The 20,292-nt window shown below is 43.7% G+C and overlaps 1 long non-coding RNA gene across 1 annotated transcript in view; it reads right to left on the bottom strand.

Moving 5' to 3' along the window:
* Nucleotides 1-1,982: 1,982 nt before the first annotated feature.
* Nucleotides 1,983-20,292, bottom strand: part of LOC126937883 (uncharacterized) — a 46,070-nt gene continuing 27,760 nt past the window's right edge. The window contains exons 6-7 of the long non-coding RNA XR_007719886.1: nucleotides 3,732-5,767; nucleotides 1,983-3,213 (exon numbers count right to left, since the gene is read on the bottom strand). This is a non-coding gene — a long non-coding RNA (uncharacterized LOC126937883). The remainder of the gene's footprint in view (nucleotides 3,214-3,731; nucleotides 5,768-20,292) is intronic.

Raw genomic sequence — 20,292 nt, 5'->3', positions numbered from 1 at the left:
CTGAACATCTTCATGTATATCTACTCTCTCAGTTTTCTGGTGCCCTCAGACCATATTCTTAACCCTATGCCACTTCAGTCTCCCTTAACAACCCTGTGAGGGGAACCTGAGTATCTCATTAACAGGGTTCTGGATTTAGGGTCACCATTGTCAAAAATCTGGTACCTGTTCTCACTAGAAAGTTATGGGTCAGAAGGGCAGTCTTGGGAACCACTGGGAAAGCTAGAGAAATACTACCACCCTGACCAGGAGGAAGAGCCTATGTTCATAGCATATCGTTGTTGTTTTATGAAAATTTTATTTGTTCACCCAACAAATATTTGTTGCATTTTTACTATGTGTCAGGTACTGTTTAGGTGCCAGGGATACAGCAGGGAGCAAAACAGACCAAAATTCTGTTTTAGGCAGAGTGGTGGCTCATGCCTATAATCCCATGGGAGACCAAGGCAGGAGGATGACTTGAGATCAGGAGTTCAAGACTAGCCTCAGCAACATAGCAAGACCCTGCCTCGCTCTGTTGCCCAGCCTGGAGTGCAGTGGCACAATCTCGGCTCACTGCAACCTCTGCCTCCTGGGTTCAAGTAATTCTCCTGCCTCAGCCTCTAGAGTAGCTGGCATTACAGGCACGAGCCACCACACCTGGCTAATTTTTGTGTTTTTAGCAGAGACGGGGCTTTCACCGTGTTGGCCAGGCTGGCCTGGAACTCCTGACCTCAGGTGATCGGCCCACCTTGACCACAGGTGTGAGCCACTGCACCCAACCAAAAAAAAAATTTTTTTAACTAGCCAGGAGCTATGGCGCATGCCTAGAGTCCTAATCAGGTGGTTGAGGCAGAAGGCTGGCTTAAACCCAGGAGTTTGAGATTACAGTGAATTAGTTACAGTCACACCACTGCACTCCAGACAGGGTCAGAGCAAGACCCTGCCTCTTAAAAAAAAAAAAAAAATAACTGTCTTCATGGAGTTTATGTTCACAATAGGGGCAAAGTAAATTAAATGATAATAAGATAAACATCCATATATCCCTTGCAAGCTTAAGACCCAGCATAACTATTTACCAGCCTATTTACATACCCTTGACTCTCACCAGAGCCTTTCATGTAGCCTCCTGATGGGGTTGGTTGAGGAGCTGAGAAAAGGGTGCGCCTTCGCAGCAGTCATTGTGGACACCTTCTCATTTATTCCTGGCCTGCTGTCACGCTGAACCTTTTTTCTCCCTTTAAACTCTGTCCTTGCTTCTGTCTAACTCCAAACCTTTGGCTCTGTACAGCCCAAATTTTGAGCCTACCTGTGGCCCTTAAAACTTGGTATTTAAACCAGGTATTCCCATCAAACGCCTCTTATCTTTTCCTAACAGATTTTTTCTGACTTAGTTTGCCCCTTGATCTCTGACCTTCTTGCTCTCTAAGAAAGCCTGATAAGTCCATCAGAATCTTATAGAAGAAGATTGGCAACTCACGTGTTTGGGGTCACCAAAGATTGGCTAACTTGCAATATGTACATTTGTCAAGGAGGCAAACATATTTATAAAAATAAAAGCTAGCATTTATATGCCACTTACTATGGACCAGGAACTATTATAATGTTTTTCATGCCTTAATTCATTTAATCCTTATTATAGCTCTTTAAGATAGGTTTTTAATTATTCCTATTTTACAGATTAAGAAACCAAGACTCAAAGAAATTAATGGGGCTCAGGACATGCTACCTCAAAAATATGGCACCTGGGCATTGTGAACATTTTCAGCTGAAGAAATTTGAGAAAACAATCTGGGCGTGGTGGCACCCACCTGTAATCCCAGGTACTCAGGAGGCTGAGGCAGGAAGAAGGTTGATTGAGCCCAGGGTTTCAAGGGTACAGTGAGCTATGATCACATCACTGCACTCCAGCCTGGGCAAGAGAGTGAAACACTATCCCTTAAAAAAAAAAAAAAAAAAAAAAAAGGAAAGAAAGAAAAGAAATTAGAGAAAACAGCAGAAGCAGGAAGGCCAGTCTCACCTTCCCCACCTCCCTTCTCCCATAAAGCAGATCACAAAACCTAGGAAGGATTTTCTGACCTTCCCCTGAAGCAGGTTATAAGACCCTCATGTGAGAAGTATCCTCCTATGCCTGGGAGAGAGGAACATCTTTATCTCTGAAGATGAAGGGTCACAGAGAAGAATCTGACTTGTTAAGATTCTAAGGACTTGCTAAGTTTCCCCCAGTTTATTACCATTAGATCACACCCTTTTTGCCTGTCATATTTCTCCACAACTATCCAATCTTCATCAAACCTAGCATTAAAAAAACCCACACACAACCCTCAGGTTTAATGGTCTCTTCAGATTTTTATTTCTGTATGAAGTCTCCAAGTCATGTAAAACTTACATTAAGTAAATTTGCAGGCTTTTCTCTTATTAATCTGCCTGTTTGTACAGGGACCTTAGCCATGAACCTAAAATAGGTAGAAGGAAAGATATTTTTCCTTCCCTATGAGGTAAAGTAAGTTTCCCAAAAACACACTGCTAATAAGTGGCAGAACTGGGGTTTGAACAAGGATTCTGAATCTAGACCACCATCCTCCTTATCCATTATATGGCATATTTATAACACCTGACCCTCCAACCAACTAATCGACCTGGGCCTTGTCTGAAAGGCAATGGATGTCCTAATTTTTTTGTATGTGATTAAAATAAATGTTCTTCCTTCAGATATCCATACAGCTAATTCCCTCACATCTGTATGGAATAAATTATGTCCCTCCCCAAATTTATATGTTGAATCCCTAATCCCCAGCATTCAGTGCAGTATCTGGCACATAGCAAGTGATCAATAAAGAAATGACAGGAAGAAAGAAAGTTCCGGAATTGGCTGAGTCTTCCTCAGACCAAACTCCATGGGACAGGAAGGAGGTAGGGCTGAGCCAAGAAGAGGGACCTGGCTTGTGCTTAGAAATGGGGTAAGCATGATGACAAATTACAGCTTCAACAAAAGATCAGGGTAGCTGGAGTCGGAAAGACAAATGGATCCAAACCAAGAAGGCATCTTAAGTCGCTAAAAACTGAAGGGCATGAAGAAAGCCAAAGTCTAATTCTGCCATAGACCTGGTTGTTAAGCCTCATGGCTCTTAATCCTCTGCTCACCTCACCTGCTCGGGTGTTGCCTCCAGAATGCTTTAAAGTATTCTCTTCTGACACTCTTTTGACCTTAGCCCAGGCAGGATTGATGGTGATCTAAGGAAAGATATACATGTCTACTCAGCTCCTTCAAAAGTTTCCTTCTGCCTGAGCATAGTGCCTATAATTCCAGTGCTTTGGGAGGCTGAGACAGAACAACCGCTTAAGCCCAGGAGCTGAAAACCAGCCTGGGCAACATAGCAAGACCTTGTCTCTACAAAAAAAAAATTAGCTGGGTACGGCGGCACATGCCTGTGGTCCCAGCTACCAGGGAGCCTGAGGTGGGAGGATTGCTTGAGCCTCAGTTCAAGGCTTCAATGGGTTATGATTGCACCACTGCATTCCAGCCTGGGTGACAGAGTGACACCCCATCTCTAAAAGAAAAGAAAAAGTTTCCTTCCCTTCTAGAGCTTCAGAGTTTTAGAAAACAAAATCCTTAGCGTGCTCTTAGAAAACAAAATCCTTAGCGTGCTCTTCCAAGTGACAGCTCAAGGAGTCTCTTCAGACTCCACTGGAAACCTCTTGCTTGGGTCAACCTTCCCCCACTATCCATCTCATTGCCACTTGAATTTCACCTCTCTCCATGGTAACTTTTGATGGCATCTTAGTTGTGGTTTTTACTCCTACGTACTGTCTCTTGAATTACTTTACTCAGCAGTCTCTGAACAGCCGAACCCTGCATCCCGGGCTCCTGCCCCTGCAGGAAGGGATTTAGTGAAAAGGAATAAAAAGAATATCTGTAATACACCCCTTCTTCCAGCAACCTCCCACACTCACACCTCTTCTTCAACACTAGGGGGTGCTACTCACATGGTCGTTTTACACTATTCTGCACTACACAAACTTCATTGTCATGCTCTTCACCCCCATACCTCCATTAGCAATAACTCTTGAAGAAATGTTTATGAAAGCCTAAATCTAGGTTTCCCCCTGAAATGTGGATGAATTTTACACAGCTCCTTAAGTAGAAAAATATTTGCCATTAATGAGGGCTTCAACCTTACTTGTAGGAATAATTTGCAATACAAGAAAAGGGTCAGGGAAATTTTTTAACTCTATAGAGTATGGGACTAATCCAAGTATTTACTTCCAAGTCAGGCAAGTAGAGGGGACTCTATTCTGATCTAAAATGAAAAGAGAAAAATGCTTCTCTCAAGGAAAAGGTTGTTTGTGGCAGTGAAGGGAGAAGCAAGAGGATCAATTTTGAGGGTCAGCAGATGAAAAGAAAGGAAGTGAGCCAGGAGCTGCTGAAGCTGATCAAGAAAGATTCATAGCTTCTCACGAGGTGGCATCCTCTAACTCCCAAGCTCCGAAGGCCTCCAGCTCCACACCTCATTACCTTCCTCCTAATCATCTTGTAGGGAGAATTTTCTGCCCTAGGCTACAGAGGCTCAGAAGCGAGGGAAGTTGGGGAAAGGAAGAGTACCCCATTCCTGGCATCCTTAGCTGGTCCCACACGTCTTCCTGTAAAAATACTCTTCATGGGCCAGGCGTGGTGGCTCAAGCCTGTAATCCCAGCAGTTTGGGAGGCCAAGGCGGGCGGATAACAAAGTCAGGAGTTCAAGACCAGCCTGGCCAACATGGTGAAACCCCATCTCCACTAAAATATAAAAATTAGCTGGGCATGGTGGTATGCACCTATAATCCCAGCTACTGGGGAGGCTGAGGCAGGAGAATTGCTTGAACCCAGGAGGCGGAGGTTGCAGTGAGCCGAGATCGTGCCACTGCACTCCAGCCTTGGTGACAGAGCAAGACTCCATCTCAAAAAAAAAAAAAAAAAAAAAAAAAAAAGTACTCTTCATGAGGTGGTCAAGTCCTGTAATTCTGGAACTCTACTTCAGAGGATTAGAAGTAGAGGCATAATATGGTTACTATGGAGAACGCATTCTAAGTCCCACATAACTCACTTCTGCAAACGAACTGCTGGAATTCTGCCATTCTGATATGGGGGCTGTTGTGTAACTCTCAAATGAGGGAGGAAGATGCACTGACATCTTTTGGACCTATTAGATTCATAAGACAAGGAATAATTCTGTATCCTTTTTGCTTGAGAGCTTTTCATATTGCCTTTTGATCATTCTGGAGATCAAGAAATACATTCCCTTCCTTCTGGTCAGGTTTTAAAGAATTCTGAGGCCTCTGGCTGGCACATTCACTGATACCTACAGAATCAAAGCAATGACTTTGAGTCTCACTTGCTTAGAAATGTAAAGGAACGAGTAAAAGTCGGAAGGAAGTTTAATTTTAGCTTCTTTGGGCTTTTTGATCATGAAAACTAAAGCATATCTGATACAAATACACTTCTTTACTGAAGTTCAGAGAGTTAAGTTTGTCTAAATTCAAATTATTAAACTGGATTTTAGCTGCTTTAGCATAACTGTGTGAGAGAGAGAGCACATGAGACAGAGACAGAGAAAATGACTCATGCAGTCTTCTCAGTGAATCTGAAAGTCTAGTTAACCCTGAAAAGATGCCATTACTAAGTGAGTTCTAGCTCATTGTTTATATGTAAGCTAGCCACCAAATCATACTTATCCTTTTTGGGAGGCCCTTAGCAAAACAATGCAATCAATTTCTAGTACATGAGAATATTTCCACACTGCAAGTTTTTCTGAAAAAAAGAAACCATATCATGATTTGAAAACAGCAAGAGATGAAACAGGCTTTTTTATATGACACTTCAGTAACAAACATTTTCACATGTAAGAAATGTCCTAGGGCCGGGCGCGGTGGCTCAAGCCTGTAATCCCAGCACTTTGGGAGGCCGAAACGGGTGGATCACGAGGTCAGGAGTTCGAGACCATCCTGACTAACACGGTGAAACCCTGTCTCTACTAAAAAATACAAAAAAAAAAAAAAACTAGCCGGGCGAGGTGGCAGGCGCCTGTAGTCCCAGCTACTGGGGAGGCTGAGGCAGGAGAACGGCGTGAACCCGGGAGGCGGAGCTTGCAGTGAGCTGAGATCCGGCCACTGCACTCCAGCCTGGGCCACAGAGCGAGACTCTGTCTCAAAAAAAAAAAAAAAAAGAAAAAAGAAATGTCCTGCACTTTTTTTTTTTTTAAGAAATTAAGGTCTCACTGTGTTGCTCAAGCTGAACTTGAACTCCTGGGCTTAAGCTATCCTCCCACCTCAGCCTCTCAAGTAGCTCGGCTTACAGGCACTGCACCTATGTTCTGCAAATATTTAGAGATTATTAATAAGTGTGAGGACAGTGACAGAGTCTAGTAAATGTCCATATCATGCATTTGAGTACTTGCTATGTGCCAAGGACTTCACATATATTATCTTCTTTAATTCTCAGTAAAGCCCTTTGAGAAAGGAATTAATACTCCCATTTGACAAATGAGAAAATCAAGGCAGATGTTAAGGAACTTGCCCAAGTCTTCATAACTTATAAATGGCACTGCAGACATTTGAATCCAGGTCCACCTGATTCAGGGCCAAGTTCTTAGCTACTCTGTCGCCTCCCAAATGGCAGAAGTTCTGTTGCCACTATTAAACATTAGCCATTATTACCAAAGATTGCCCAGGGACTTCTGTATAATGCAACATCACATGCAAAGCATTTCCAAAGGTTTTTGCTATAAGGAAGAGGCCACTTGCTAAAGGAAGGCATTCTTGAATATTATCACCAGTTAAAAAAACCTCTAAAATTAAAATAATATACACTTTTTATGCAATAGGTATTCTTTAAGCAAGCATCTTTTAGAAGTAGAGTATGAATAATGCAGTCTGCATCAAGAACAGGCATTATATCTTGTAGGAATATAGATGACCTGCTTAGAGGTAGGGAGACAGGCAGAAACAAATGGACATGCACATACACACTACTCTGCTACCACCCAAGAGAAAGAAGAGGAATGGTTGTGTGCCAGTCTCACCGTTAGCCTTGCACAGAAGCTTGTTAATATGGGGAAGCTCAAGCCTGGTGACCTGAGCCAGCTCATTGCATAATCCTCTCTTGAGGCTGTGGCCGAACTGTGAAAGTTTGTATTAGTCCCCTCTCACTTCCCCCAGGATAGCTGAAAAAGCTGTGGAGGTCTTAACCCTTCCTCCTGGTAGATGAGCAATCCCTATCAGTTCTTGTGGGTGGACCTTCATTTACCCCCTCTAAAAATGACTGTGGGGCTTCAGGAGCAGGACCATCGCCCTCCATGTCTCCTAAAGTACAATATGTTGGAAACATAATCAGTTTGTACCCACCAATGCCCTTGTCCATTCCCAACCAAAGCTCTGGATATTCATAAATCATCATGACTGTTTGATTTCAGAGAGTTTTTGCTGAATTGCCTCTAAATTCCTCTGGATTGGTGAATAGAGGTAGACTTGGCTTCCCACAGCAGCTGCTAGCCCCAGCTGTATCTCTATCCCAACCTCAACTGATTAGGTGGACCCAGCAGAAGCCTGTATTCAGGGGTCTGAATTTTCTCCCCTGTAATATCTTATTCCCTAGGTTCAGGGAGGGGAAAAAAAAAAAAAAAAAAAAAAAAAAAAAAAAAAAAAAAAAAAAAAAAAAAAAAAAACAGACCATTGCCTTCAAGCAGATTTCTCTGAATTCAGTGGCTCATAACAAAATATTCAATTTCACCTTGCTGAGAGGCAGAGGTTGTTCTAGCTAGGGTAGAAGGTACTTTCCAAGGAGGCAGAAGTGGAACAGTATTTGCTATGTGGCATCAGGAGGTCAGAAAGGCCAAGTAAGTCAGAATCCATTAGAGAAGACTACATTTGAAAGCTGACAAGACAGAGAACTAATATGTAACCCAAATGCCAGAGATTGAAATGTCAGGCAAACTGTATTCAGTTTATAAAAAGGTAAGAGGCAAATGAAGGCGTCCAAGGGCATTGTTGTAAAAAAATCTCAGGGTGTTTGTAAGTAAGGTGAAGACATCACGGAACACAAAAGGATACTCAGCCAGATTTGTCAGCCTCAAAGCAAAGTGTGCAGCCTTCTACCTCCTGCCCAGCTCTTGGGTTAGTTGGAACAGGTACTGTTTCCAGTTCTAGGTCCAAGTGTGTGCATCAGTGAGTCATATAATAGAAAAGCTCTTTCCTCAGGGCTGTGATATCACCTTGGCTACATCCTTATACTGTGGCCTACTTTAACCTCTACTTGACCATAGACTAGTTAAAATCTCAAGTTCTTTTTGCAGAAGGTCTTAGCTCAAAGCTTTGCAGATAAACTCAGACAAGATCCCAAGTCAGCTCCCACTTAAGGGTCTGCAGCCGTTAAGTGCCGTCTGACTGGCAGACAACCATCCCAACAAAACAAAAATCCAAACACCTTCTCATGGTCTTCAAGGTTTGGCTCATCAATTTTATCTTATTACCAAGTTTCCTATGCTTACTTTCATCCAGCCTCAACAGTCTTTTTGTTCCCTGATTATGCCAAGCTCTGGTACTACCTCTAGATCCAGGCCCTGCCCTGAGTCCCAAACTTTATAGGGTCCCATCCTGCTGTATTTATTTCTGCAAACTCCCTCACTGTAGGGTGAGGTCTACAAGCCAAGGGACACGCCTAGCAGGACCCAATACCTCCCACACTTCCAGATCACACTTGGGCTTCCTGGGACCACAGAATGCTCTGCCCAAGTAGCCTCAAAAATGCTCCTAGGGCCTGCAAAACCCTCTTCCCTAGGTCCAACCACCTGCGGAGACCACTCTCACTGGTATGTACATCTCTAGACTCTGTTACACGGCATATCATGGAATACAGTGAAATGGAAAATGACAATTAAACAAAGAAATAAAATTACTCAATGTGTTTAGTTAGTTCTGCTCAGAAAAATAGAGTTAAATTAAAAGCTGTACCTTCAGCTGTGCCCTGAAGGTCAACTCACTAAAGCTTTGTTAAACCAGAAAGCCTGGGAACCTCAGAGCTTGTCTCCCCCAAGAGGCCTTTAATTCTTGCCTTTTTTGTTGAAAAATCAAGGAACTTGCTCCAGGTCTTCCAAATATGCCCAGCGCCTCAGAGGTTTGAGGATTAAACTCAGCATTTCACAGGTTGGCTGCTAAACTAATGCTACAACCCAACTTTTATCATTAATGGTAGAGACTGTCTCCTTAAAATATTTTCCAAATCAGAATGCCAATCATATTTGGATTCTGGTGCAGAGATTTTAAATATTTAGTACTTGTTATCTTAAAAAGAACTGTTCATGAACACTGGCTTGCTGACACATATTACATAATAAATGTAAGTAAAAGTTATCAGATGCTACATGGCTATTCAAAGCCTCTATACCTCCAAGCAATGTTAATTTTATTAAGGAATAGTAAGTCAATTTATAAGCTAAGATATCTGGCTCGTTATTCCAGAGGAAAATAGAATTCATATTTCTGTTGTGCAAGTATGTCTAAATGCCACCTGCTTTTAACTTTTAAAAGCAACCTATTTGATTTTTACTTCATTCTATTAATTTTCATAGAAATAGCAGAGAGAAACTGTATTTCAAAACGCACTTCTGCTTATCTACATAGTTGTTTTCTTTTCTAAAGTCAACCACCTGGTTGGGTAAGGTGAGGGTGAGGGCCATTTTCTTAGAAAACAGAACATGAAGCAAACTTTGTGCTAATTCTTTGTTAGCGATTCAGTCCCAGGGAGGCAAGAGTGAGGGGAAAAGGCAGGTGAGGCAGGAAAGGAGAAAATAGTAACACAAGATTGATTGTGTGTTTACTGAGCTGACCACACCTGTGAAAGAGATCTAACAAGTTTCTTGGTAATGTGGGATATCTCCAGAGAGGCTAGTTGGAATTCCTGTCCCTTGGAATCTTTGTGGGGTTTTTTGGTTTGGTTTTGTTTGTTTTGCTATGTTTTTTATTGAGATGGAGTCTCACTGTGTTGCCCAGGCTGGAGTGCAGTGGTGCGATCTCAGCTCACTGCAACCTCTGCCTCCACCTCTCAGATTCAAGCGATTCTCCTGCCTCAGCCTCCCAAGTAGTTGGGATTACAGGTGTAAGCCACCATACATGGCTAATTTTTTTTATTTTTAGTGAAGACAGGGTTTCATCATGTTGGCCAGGCTGGTCTCGAACTCCTGACCTCAAGTGATCCACCTGCCTCAGCCTCCCAAAGTGCTGGGGTTACAGGCGTGAGCCACCGTACCTGGCCCTCTTGGAATCTTTGAAGGGCAAGCAGTTTATCTACCAGCTTTTTCCCATGTCCTTTCTCCGGTTGGTAAAATTTGCCCCATGGGACATTAAATTCATGCTTTGCCTGCCTGTCCTATAAAGGCAAATTGATTTGATTCCTCCTACTAATGGAAATTAGAAAACAAAAGCATTAAACTGATTCTGCATAAATCCTAGAGGATAAATTGATGTGCTTCTGTAAAGATAATCATATCCACCAGGCGCAGTGGTTCACGCCTGTAATCCCAGCAGTTTGGGAGGCCGAGGCGGGTGGACCACTTGAGGTCAGGAGTTCGAGACCAGCCTGGCAAACATGGTAAAACCTGGTCTCTACTAAATACAGAAATTAGCCAGGCGTAGTGGCGGGCACCTGTAATCCCAGCTACTGGGGAGGCTGAAGCAGGAGAATCACTTGAATCCGGGAGGCGGAAGTTGCAGTGAGCCAAGATTGCACCATTGCACTCCAGCCTGGGTGACAAGAGTAAAACTCCATCTCAAAAAACAATCATCATCACCATCATCATCATATCCTACCCCTAACCATGAGTGGAACCACCACCGGTTCATATGGGGGCTCACCATCATCTGCTGTGATCCATCTGGTTTTAAGAGAAGTGGCAAGAATTGAAAGGGAGTGGGATGATGGACCACCCTAACCCTCTCCTACAGGCATACATTCTTCAAGTCTGATAGTGGTGCTAATTCCTGCAATATTTTCTGGGTTAAGATATGGTTTTAATTTACATTCTTGACTGAGGGTGAGGGTCTAGTCAGTTTCTGACACTTCTACTTGGCTTTTCTGAAAATAACAGTTGTTCATCTACACAGTGTGGGGAACTCATGTGAGGGGTCTGATATCTGTTCCACTTGATACCCTTTCCATTTATATATTCAAGGACTAGGAAAATAACTACTCACTAATTCTACTGTGAAGTGAATTGGAGCTAAAACTCCATTTATCATCTGACCACCATGACTCCTATTGTAACTAGAGGACCAGAATGGCATCCAGGATCTCCTAATATATGTACCAGCTTAGGCTTTATATCTCACTGATTTTAAAAGCCTGGATATTCCCCTTCCCTCTGGCATAGTTACTCTGATAAATGGCCACTGGTCCTTTTAGGGAAGGATCACAAAAATATTTGGTGGCATTACCAGGTTCTTCTTCAAGGGGAGGATTTCCTCTTGAGTCAATGGACTCTAGGCCTATAAATCAATTTAGTTCTTGGGACTGGGTGATTTTTCCATAGCAGTATTGATGTCAGCTTTCTACTTTCCAGCTTTCAATTCTCTTTTGTCATACAAATCAGGCAACAACCCGGTCAGTTATCCATTTATCTTGCCCCTAAAATTGCCACATATCAGGCCAGGCACGGTGGCTTACGCCTGTAATCCCAGCACTCTGGGAGGCCGAGGTGGGCAGATTACGAGGTCAGGAGTTCAAGACCAGCCTGGTCAAGATGGTGAAACCCCGTCTCTACTAAAAATACAAAAAATTAGCTGGGTGTGGTGGCAGGTGCCTGTAATCTCAGCTACTTGGGAGGCTGAGGCAGAGAATTGCTTGAACCCAGGAGGCAGAGGTTGCAGTGAGCTGAGACCGTGCCACTGCACTCCAGCCTGGGCGACAGAGTAAGACTCTGTCTCAAAAAAAAAAAATTGCCACATATCCATGTAGGTCAAAACACTCTAATTACCACCCTGACTTTGATGCCCATTACAATAATTATGCCCATCCCACCTCTAAGAATTAAGTCCTGCCACTGGTCTCTATCATTCTGGAATCCCATCATCCCCATTGATATTAGGCAGCCTGATTCCATGAACTGCAGAGAACAGGTACCACCAAGCTTCCTAAAGAAATGATATACCCAATATTAGTATATCTCCCATTGTTTTGGAAATTGGAATTTTCTCAGGGTCTTCCAGAGAAGACAGTAATGGGTTCTCAGATATATCCATTCTAAAGTTCCTACGTCTTTGATTCATATGTCCCCTTTACTCAATATAATGCCAAGATGTCTGACAACTTTACCTCACACACTCTAGGGCATTATCATGCCCAAGCTTCAAGGAGCCAACCTAATAGTATATTTAGACCAGCCCTAGGTCCCAGAACATTGAATCCCAAGTCATGGGAGACTATTCCCATAACCAGTGAATTCTCTTCTATTCATCTTTATATTCTTCTCCCAATGCGATATCCTCAAAATCAACTCCTACACATGTTGCTGGGTTTCCTGCTTGTATATAATGGTAAAATTCAGTCATTTGTTTGATAAGTAAGCTATTTCTTCCCTGAGCAAGGACTGTACCTTCCCTCGGAGGCTATGCTGAAGTACAATCCTGGTTATGGCCTGGAAGCAGTCAGGTGTGGTGGATGCAGCTTGTGAGGCGAGCAAGTATCATCTTGTTAGGCACCTGCTTCAGGTGAGGTTCTTGTATAGTTTTGAGACCAGCCTGGTCAACATAGTGAAACCCCATCTCTACCAAAAATACAAAAAATTAGCCAGGTATGGTGGTGAGTGCCTGTAATCCCAGCTACTCGGAAGGCTGAGGCAGGAGAATCACTTGAACCCAGGAGGCAGAGGTTGAAGTGAGCAGAGATCACACTATTGCACTCCAGACTGGGTGACAGTGCGAGACACAGTCTCAAAAAAAAAAAAATTAGCTGGGTATGGTAGCATGCACCTGTGGTCCTAGCTACTCAGGAGACTAAGGTGAGAGGATTGCCTGAGCCCATAAGTTTGAGGCTGCAGTGAGCTGTGCTCATGCCACTATGCTCCAGCCTAGGTGACAAAGAGAGACGCTGTCTTTAAAAAAAAAAAAGGCTGGGCGTGATGGCTCATGCCTGTAATCCCCACACTTTGGGAAGCTGAGGTGTGTGGATCACTTGAGGCCAGGAGTTTTAGACCAGCCTAGCCAACATGATGAGACCCCATCTCTACTAAAAATACAAAACCTAGCTGGGCATGGTGGTGCGTACCTGTAGTCCCAGCTGCTTGGGAGGCTGAGGCAGGAGAATCACCTGATCCCAGGAGATAGAGGTTACAGTGGGCTGAGATCCCGCCAATGCACTCCAGCCTGGGCAACAGAGCAAGATTCTGTCTCAAAAAAAATAAAAATAAAAAACAGGCCGGGCATGGTGTCTCACGCCTGCAATCCCAGCACTTTGGGAGGCTGGGGCAGGTGGATTACCTGAGATCAGAGGTTCAAGACCAGCCTGGTCAGCATGGTGAAACCCTGTCTCTACTAAAAATACAGAAATTAGGTGGGCGCAGTGGCAGGCACCTCCTAGCTACTTGGGAGGCTAAGGCAGGAGAATCACCTGAACCTGGGAGACAGGGGTTGCAGTGAGCAGAGATCGCGCTACTGCACTCCAGCCTGGGCAACAGAGTGAGACTCTGTCTCGAAAATAAATAAATAAATTAGTTAATTAATTAAAGAGTAGGGCAGGGAAGGAGAAAGGGCAAACACAAAGGAGTGTATTACTAAGCTGACCACAGCTTTACAAGGCACACAACTAGTCACTCAGTGTCATGGGATCTTTCAAGAAAGACCCCATGAGTCATGTGTCTTGAAATCATCTGTCAGGGAGAAGTAGGTAGACAATTTATCTGCTGACTCCTTTCTGACTCCTGTCTCTCTTTAGTCCAGTTTGCCCCATATGGCATAATGCCTCTGTACTTCCATGTTCTCTCTGGACATCCCTTGGTTCCAGATGGATCAGACAGGGGTCTAAAGTTCCTGCCATTAGCAGCCAAGAACCATGGAACCCACAGGGTTAGATGGATCTGTAAAGGCACATAACCTAGCACAAGTGAGGGGAAAATGAAATCTCACAACTAGAGCCACACAAACTTATAAAAGCTGTCAAAGAGAAACAAAGCTGGACACGGTGGTTAAAGAAACTAAAGTCAGATTCTACTCAGTAATTACTGCAGTAGGGAAGAGAGTCCAGTGTAGTCAGAGCTCAACTTCAGTCCATATGGAAGTCACTGGTGTTTTAGAGGGAGAATGAGGGAGTAAGGAGGAGAAACGAGCTGGGGCTTGAGCAGTCAGGGAAGTGAGAAATTACAAAAACTAGGTTGGTGGGTTGGTCAATGTGATTAAGCCATGTGGGTTTGCTAACTGGTGCTTATCTAAGTTAGGCTCCTACCCTCCCACAGAGACTAGGAGATTGTTGCCCTATCTTCAGGTGTTGACTGAAACAAATTCTTTTGGCAGCGTTGAGCTTTCCCAAGTAGAAACTTAAAAGGAAGGAGAGGGCTGCAGGTCATCCCAGGATAAGACCTTGAGCAACGAACTATGCTAGGGTTTATTCAGTTCTCTTAGTGTGTGTTTAGGTGGCAGGAGGCTGTGGGGGGAGGTGGGAAAGGGGATGAATGAAATCATTTATACTGAGTGTCTGCAACTCTTATAGGCCAAGGTTGAGGCTTAGTCAAGAAGAGCCCGAGTTTGGTCAAATAGAGTCTTTGTCAGGACATCCATGAACTAAGGGCTTTATAGTGTCTAATACATATCACTATCTGGCATCAGCCAATTCTCTTGTCTAGAATATTCCATACCGTCATACAATACCACAGATGCAAAAGTTAGCCTTATAAAGCTAGTACCTTTACTGCCTTTCACTCATTTATTCATTCATTCAATAATTTACTTACTTACTACTTACTAACTTTCTTTGGCCTTTTATTTCAAGCATTTTTTAACTTCTGGAGAAATGATGATTATGTTCAATTAGATATATATAAGATAGCATCAATAAACATTAGTTCTCTTTTCTGTCAAACTTCACTAAGAGATCCTCTGATACCAACTCTTTGTTTTCCCAGGTGATTCCCTCACCAAATTTCCTGTTTAGTGGAGCCCTGGATTTTCTGACTCATGTTCACGTATTTTGTCTCACACTTCTCTGAGTAGGCTAGGGCATTTAACAGTTTCCTGCCTGATTCACAGATGGAGTCAGGCCTTCTGTGACTCCTACTTTGGCCTTCTAGAGCTACAGATGCTCTCTTTAGATTTCAACTCTGCCCAGACCCCTGGGCATTCTCTTGCTAACATTCATTGACTCTAGCAGGCCAGCCCTGGCTCTTCAGGCCGACCCAGTGTCCTAGGGCCCTGGTTTGGAAAGGAAAGTTCAAAAAACCTTCACCCAAGTAAGAAAAGCATCTTCCTTTGCAGCTGGGTACCATTCCCTCAACCTTTACAAACCAGCAAGAAAACCTGATAAATATTTCCCACTCTTCTCTGCAAAGCACTGGATAGCTACACTGCAATTTAGTCAAGATGGATGAAGCCATTGAACCTCTAAAGGAGTTAGTAAATTAGCTCTGGTTTTCCACTGTCCAAAGAGAAATGGGTGTTGTTATTGTTGTTGTTATTTAGGGCATAACAGGCATCACCTCCTACTTATTACAAATTCAGGTTTTAGCATTAATGACTTATTAGATATGTGATTTTTAGAAAACAATCTCCTGGGCCGGGTGTGGTAGCTCACGCTTGTAATCCCAGCACTTTCAGAGGCTGAGACAAGCAGATCCCTTGAGCCCAGGAGTTTGAGACCAGTCCGGGCAACATAACGAAACCATGTTTCCACCAAAGAAAAAAAAGAAAGAAAGAAAAAAGAAAAAAAAACAGAAAAATTAGCCAGACGTGGTGGCATGTGCCTCTAATCCCAGCTACTTGGGAGGCTGAGGTGGGAGGATCACCTGACCCTGGGAGGTGGAGGTTGTACTGAGCCAAGATCACGCCACTGCACTTCAGCCTGGGTGACAAATTGAGACCTCATCATAAAGAGAAAGAGAAAGATAGAGAAAGAGAGAAGAAAGGGAGGGAGGGAAGGAGGGAGGGAGACCCTCAGTCTATCTGCTTTAGGTTTATTTAAATTCAGTTTAATGGCAAAGTGACTTTGTGATACAACTAAGAGGAGGTTGCTATTCAGAAACTGTTTAATATTATAGTCAAGAATCTAAGTTAGCTGAGTTACCTCCAAATTCTAATCCAACTTTGTGAAAAACCTACATGGTGTGCCTCAGAGGTTATACCTCTACTACTAAGATGCATTTAGACTTTTCAAACCTCTAGCTTCAATTGTTTTAAGAAATCTAAACATGAGATTGTCAAAATCACTATCACCAGAAAACATGGGCCAAGAGAATTCTTTTCCTGAGAGTCATTTATCTAGAAAAAATAGGTTGGGAATAATAGGTTTGATAAAGAGAAGGAATTAGCTATATGGGTTATTTTCTTATTATAACCAAATGATTAGAAGACTGTGGGCAAATAAGAATCATAGTATCTTATCCTTGAGTTAAACATTTTTACTAATCACCTACTTAAGAAATGCCTGGTGTGCTTTTTTGCAGACATTTTGGACTTGCTCCAAATAAGAATCTGTTAGTATGGTGTGTCAAGAATCTACATATTTTAAACAAAGTTCTCTAAGTGATTCTTGTGAACACTAGAGTTTGAGAACCAGGGTAAAAGGAGACGAGCACCCCCATACACTGCTGCTAAGAGGGCAAATCAACAAAACTCTCTTGGAAGGCAGTTTAGTAGACACTCTCAAGCAACTCTAAGTTACCCAAGTCACCAGATAAACTGACACTCTTTTCTCTCTATAAAACACACTGCTGGCCATGGCCCATCAAGTTCTTAATGGCAATAGGCTACTATTTGATCTGCTCTTCAAATCATGAATCATCTGCTAACTAAGGGTCAGTTGTGTGTGTCTTTTAAAAACTTTTATGCTGACTGATTTATAATATTATGTAAAATAAAAGAAAAAGAGTTGTTTCAGGGAAAAGAAATTTGAATACTTTGGACAGATTCTAAAGGCAAATTGTACACATACAAATCATGTCAAATCAGGAGTAAAAGATTGGGGGAGGGGTAGCAATTTTGAATGACTGTATACTCAGATTGCTTTATAAATTTTTTCAGTTCTTGCTCTGCCTTAAAAACAGAAAAAGTAAAAATATTTGACAATTTATTGTAGATGTCATTTATCTAGGAATGATTACATAGACTGTTGTAATCAGGGAACCCATTGTCAACAATAATAAATTCCTTGGCACTAAAAATAAATTTTAAAATTTCATTTAAATGAGGAGGAGGCAGAGCAAGACAGCTAGATAGAAGCCTCCACCAATCATTCTCCCCACAGGAACACCACATCAAACAACTATCCATACAAAAAAGCATCTTCATAAGAGCCAAAATCACATGAGTGATCACAATACCTGGTTTTAACTTCATATCACAGAAAGAGGCACTGAAGAGGTTAGGAAAGACAGTTTTGAATTTCCAGGGCCACTACTCCCCCATCCCAGGGTAGCAGCTGTGTGGCATGGAGAGAATCTGTGCACTTGAGGGAGGGGGAATACAGTTTTGCATTGGAACTCAGTGCTGCCCTGTCACAGTGGAAAGCAACACTTGGCAGAACTTAGCTGACATCTGCAGAGGAGCATTTAGACCAGCCATACCCAGAGGAGAATCACCCATCCCAGTGGTTGGAACCTAAGTTATGGCAAGCCTTGCTGCCATAGGCTAAAGTGCTCCAGGGTCCTAAACAAACTTGAAGGCAGTTTCAAGTTTATTAGGCCACAAAGACTGCAATTACTGGGCAAGTCTTGGTGCTATACTGGGCTCGGAACCACTGGATTTGGGGGACAAGCAACCTGGTGAGACACCAGCCAGGGTGACCAAGGGAATGCTTGCATCACCCCTCCCTCAACCTCAGGCAGCACAGCTTGCAGCTCCAGGAGATATTCCTTCCTCCATTTGAGGAGAGAAGAGGGTAGGGTAAAGAGGACTTTGTCTTACATTTTGGATACCAGCTAAGACACAGTAGGATAGGGCACTGGGCAGAGTCCTGATACCCCTATTTCAGGCTCTAGCTACCAGATGATATTTCTAGACACACCCTGGGCCAAAAGAGAACTTAGTGACTTGAAGGGAAAGGCCCAGTTCTGGCAGGATTCATCACTTGCTGACCAAAGAGCCCTTGATCCCTGAATAATCAGCAGCAATATCCAGGCGGTACTCTCCATGGGTCTTCAGTAAGACTCAGAGATGTGCTGGCTTCAGGTGTGACACAGCACATTCCTAGCTGTGGTGGCTATGGGGAGAGACTCCTACCTGAGAAAGGGGAAGTGAAGAGTAAAGAGGACTTTGTCTTGTAGCTTAGGTACTAACTTGGCCTCCATGGGGTAGAGCACCAAGCAGGCTCTTAGGGTCCCTGATTCCAGGCCTTGGTTTTTGGATGGCATTTCTGGGCTTACCTTGAGCCAAAGGGGAGCCTGCTGCCCTAAAGGGTGAGTCCCAGGCCTGGCAGCATTCACTACAAGCTGACTGAAGAGCCCTTGGGCCTTAAGTGAACATCAGTAGCACCCTGGCCCATGGGCCTGGGGTGATGATGGATGCAAGGAGAGGCTCCTATGCCTGCGGAAAGGGAAGGGAAGAGTGGGAAGGACTTTGACTTGTTTCAGTGCCAGCTTAGCCACAGTGGGATAGAGAACCAGGTGGATTTCTTGGGTTTCAAACTCCAGGCCCTGTCTCCCAGATGGCATTTCTGGACCTGCCTGGGGCTGGGGGGGATCTTGCTGCCCTGAAGGGAAGACAAAGTCCTGACTGGCTTTACTACCTGCTGATTGAAGAGCCCTAGTGCCATGAGTGAACATAGGCAGTATAGCTAGGCAGTGGCTACCAGAGACCTTGAGCGAGACCCAGTGCTATGCTGGCTTCAGGTCTGACCCAGCATAATCCCAGTGCTGGGGGCCACAATGGTGCTTTTGTCACCCCTCCCATAGCTCTAGGCAGCTCAGCACAGAAAGAGAGACTCTGTTTGTGTGGGAGAAAGTAAGGGAAGACAACAAGAGTCTTATGCCTGGTAATCTAGAGAATTCTTCTGGGTCTCACCAATATGGTACCTCTATGAGCTTGCAAAAGCAACAGTAATACTGGGCTTGGGGTGCCCCCAAATGCAGATATGGCTGCCATAGGCAAAAGCTTAAATCACAACACCCAAGTCCCTTTGAATACCTGGAAAGCCTTCCCAAGAAGGGTGGGTACAACAAGCCCAGACTGTGAAGACTACAATGAATACTTAACTCCTTAATGCCCAGACACTGACAAACATCCACAAGAATCAAGACCATGTAGGAAAACATGACCTCACCAATTGAACTAAATAAGTCACCAGGGACCAATTATGGAGAGACAGAGATATGTGACCTTTCAGACAGAGAATTCAAAATAGCTGTGTTAAAGAAATTCAGTGAAATTCAAGATAACACAGAGAAGGAATTCAGAATCCTATCAGATAAATTTATTTATTTATTTATTTATTTATTTTTAGACAGGGTCTCACCCTGTCACCTAGGCTGGTGCCCAGTGGCATGATCCCAGTTCACTGTATCCTCTGCCTCCTGGACTCAAGCAATCCTCCCACCTCAGCCTCCCAAGTAACTGGGACTACAAGCGGGTGCCGCCATTTTCAGCTAATTTTTGTATGGTTTTTTTGGTAGAGATGAGGTTTTGCCATGTTGCCCAGCTGGGTCTCAAACTCCTGGGCTCAAGTGATCCACCTGCCTTAGCCTCCCAAAATGCTGGGATTACAGGTATGACCCACTGCACCTAGCCCTATCAGATAAATTTAACACAGGCCCACTGGTCTAGAAGGAAAAAATGGTTTTCTGGGATGGGCCCAGGGCCCCCTGCTGTGTGCAGCCTGGGGACTTGTGCCCTGTGTCCTAGCAGCTCCAGCTGTAGCTAAAAGGGCCAAGGTATAGCGCTCAGGCCATGGCTTCAGAGGGTGCAGCCCCAAGCCTTGGCAGCCTCCACATGGTGTTAACCCTGCAGTTTCACAGAAGTCAAAAATTGAGGTTTGGGAACCTCCACCTGGATTTCAGAGGATGTATGGAAACACCTGGATGTCCAGGCACAAGTTTGCTGCAAGGGTGGGGCCCTCATGGACAACCTCTGCCAGGGCAGTACAGAAGGGAA

The sequence above is a fragment of the Macaca thibetana genome, chromosome 15, assembly GCF_024542745.1.
Source record: "Macaca thibetana thibetana isolate TM-01 chromosome 15, ASM2454274v1, whole genome shotgun sequence".
Lineage (NCBI taxonomy): Eukaryota > Metazoa > Chordata > Mammalia > Primates > Cercopithecidae > Macaca > Macaca thibetana.
This window is presented reverse-complemented; position numbering and strand designations above follow the sequence as displayed.